Source organism: Micromesistius poutassou (assembly GCF_964030765.1).
Source record: "Micromesistius poutassou genome assembly, chromosome: 1".
Taxonomy (NCBI): domain Eukaryota; kingdom Metazoa; phylum Chordata; class Actinopteri; order Gadiformes; family Gadidae; genus Micromesistius; species Micromesistius poutassou.
The window spans coordinates 8460748-8464539 of NC_140271.1; positions in this window are offsets into that span (position 1 = coordinate 8460748).

Sequence of the window (3792 nt, forward strand, 5' to 3'; positions counted from 1 at the left end):
TAGGAGATTGTCGGCAGGTGTGGGTTAGACCGGGACCGCAGTATATAGAGCCTGCCCAGACAACAGACCTGGCTTCTCCCTCCTCCAAGCATTTGATTTCCTTTGTGTGTAACACATGGACTGATCTTCGCATGACCTTTTTGGTTACTTTCATTTATACTGACTTGCACCACACTTATTATTGTATTTATTTCAAAATAAATTCTTTATTGTTGTTGAAACAGCATGGTCTCCTTTATGTTGCATGCATAGAGCCAGCGTGTCACATATGGATGGGATCCTATGAATCCAATGGCATCCTAAGGTTTAAAGCTGTTTATTACCCTCATGGTGAAAAATAAACATGCACAATTGTTTAATAGCTGGTTTAAAAGCTGGTTTATTGTCCATTTGTGTAATTGTTAATAGGATTTCCTTTTTAAGAAAAACTCAAAATGGATGTTTTTACACATGAATGATTCAATATAATATTGACTTAGAATTCTTAGTGTGTACAATTAGATTTCTGAAACTTTCATTGTTATGAAAAACAAGTTATTTGGACCAAAAAAACTTTGAAATTGGTGCAACTATAAGAATTAATTGGCACAACTGTGATATTTTCTTCAAAACGTAGAAGTTTGAGTTGACATGAAAACCCCAAAATCCTGTGCAGACAGTTGCCTTGGAATTTCAAGTTGAATTCACTTTTTATTTTTTACAGTGTGACAACTCCAAACCAATTAAAAACAACTGCTTTTACCTTAGACTACAACTTAATCACAAGGGCCTCAGGAGCCGTGTGTAAACTCTTGTCTCCTCTCCTTCTACACTGCATTTAGCATTCAATCATTGAGCAGATGCTTTTCTCCTTAGCCACTTATGATGGATTCAGATGATTGTTATCAAAGGTCAGTACCAGTCCAGGTGACCAAACCATCGCAACCGTCACTCCTGGCTTCGCTAAAACATCCGATAACAACGATTCCGCCCAAAGGGCCTTTAAAGTGCGCGCCTGACACAAATATAAACAATGGCAATACAGCAGTTTCGTGTTTTGGAATGAATATACGTACGTCTGTCAGCACAGAGTTTGTAGACACAACAGAGAACCGCCATGCAAGCACTTCACGTAATGTCTCATCACAAAGGACAAAACGCTATAGGGCTTTTGTTTACCTTCGTGGAAGGTGCCTACATGTTAAATGCTCTCCTGTAGCTGTAGAATTTGTACACGGAACCCCTTTGGACAAATAACATTGGTAACAAATGCTTTAGTGGAGCCAGAAGAGACACCTGCAGGTTGATCACCCAGACCGGTATTGTCCTTTTAAGGAGCAGGTAGGGGTCGGCCATCTTGCTCAAGAATGCCTACAGGAAGACTGCGTCATTGGAACCTTCCGGCTGGGGGACAAACCGCCTGACCACGACGCTCTGTTGAGCCTGAGGTCTGGCTCATACTCAGTCTCTCACGAAGGTCTCAATCACGCTCTGTTTGTTTTTTATTTTCAGAATGAGGAACAGCACGCCAAATCGTGAGAGAGAAAAAGAGGATGTGGAATTGGTGGTTTGCTGTTGGGTTGACAACTATCCTTCATCCATCCATCTATCCATCCTTCAATTCATCCATTCATTCATCCATTCGTCCATTCCTCCACCTATATATTCATCCATCCATCTTCCCATCCACGTGTGTGTTCCCAAATGCATCCTCAAAATATATGTTTCTTTTTTATGACTGTGTATATAATTATATTACTATAAATATATATATACATACATACCACATGTACAATCTCAATATGTTCCAGTTGGTTTATGGATACTATGTACAATGAAACTACTTCCATTGTCTACTAGTATATATCTATATTATTCACTTAATTCTACCTTCCTACAATCACAAAATGCTCGCTCCCGCTCCCACTTTCTCTCTCTCTCTCTCTCACTCTCACTCTGCCCTATGCTCTCTATCCTTCTTGTCTGTGGTTTAGTAGGCTCCACACACACACACACACACACACACACACACACACACACACACACACACACACACACACACACACACACCTATCAGAGATGGCAGTGATACCCTACTCCCTCCTCACAAAGCACGGTAGTCCAAATCCTTACAAAGACGTTCCGTGATTAAGTGATGCCGGAGTGATAGTGGGTCTGTATTTAGCTGTTCAGGCCAGACAGATAATCAGGCCTTCACACACACACACACACACACACACACACACACACACACACACACACACACACACACAGAGACGCATGTTCACACACACACACACACACACACACACACACACACACACACACACACACACACACACACACACACACACACACACACACAAAGCCATACAAAAGCACGTGCACTGAATGCACACAAACATGCTCAAGCACACACACATACACCCCCCCCCCCCCCCACACACACACACATATACCCAAACCCCCACAGATAAACACACACACACACACACACACACACACACACACACACACACACACACACACACACACACACACACACAGACAACGTAAGATTTATAGTGTGTACTAACGTGAAAACTAGAATTTATTTTGCCAGTCTGTCATGGCAGATTGGGCATCAGGATGCTCTTGTATTTTTATATTTTATGAGTACAAGGTCAGACGTGCATGGATGATTTACCATGCCTCATCAGCAACCATTTCTCTGGGCTGCTGCCAAAACGCCTTCTGCTGGAGGGAGTTGACCTTCCACATTATAAAATATACACTTAAATGGCTGAGGGCAAATATTCTGCATTACTTCTTCAATGAAAGAAGCGAATCATCCCCCCATACCAACAGATTGCCGGTGTGTTCGCACGCACGCCGTTGCCGTCAGACGAGTGCCTTGCCCAGGCACGTGCGCAGAAGGGTGACCACAGTGTCCCAGACCGCTGCCCCTTTGCCGTCATTGGCTGAAGTGCCCTCTGGCCGAGAGGAAAAAGTATGTTAAAAAAAAACGTCCAATCAGTGGGGGCTGATGGAGCAACTGGGCCTCACATTGACTGTGCACGGCCTTGTCCGTGTGTGATCTACAACAACAATCCAAACAACAAACAACAACAAACAAGCATTGCAACCTGAACTCACTGAACACGGAGACAGAAACTATGGGGGAAGACGGGAAACCAGCCAGCAGGAGGGTGTGACTCCACTTACTCCACTTTTCTTTGTCATTTGTTGTTCAGATGGTGTCTCATCAAGCAAAAGCTGTGTTCAATATCCACCATATCAATATGGTGAAAAGAAATGCCCACGCTTGTGTCTATACGTACACATTCTTGGGGTATTTAAACAAAAAGTACTTTTTTATTTTATTACAATAATTTAATTCAATTCCATTTATCGCCAACATGTAAATGACAAGATGGTTCATCGCGGTTGTCTTTCATTAGTCTGATTGCAGTGATTTTTAATCAGGGCAAACTATTTGTTCCATTTCCTCACATACATCACTCTTTCTCTAAGCTTAACTGGATTCAACAGGATATATGATATTAATCTTCTGGCTAAAGCACAACCACTAATATTTATACTATATTATTTATAGAATGTATCAGGTTCTCTTGGTGGTCCGGGCCTCTGGTGGCATTGTCAGAATCCAACAGGTGATTCAGAAATGTGCCCGAGAAGTAAAGATTGTTCTATTTAAGAAAAACACACACACACACACACACACACACACACACACACACACACACACACACACACACACACACACACACACACACACACACATTAAGAGAGACAGAGAGAAACTATATAGAT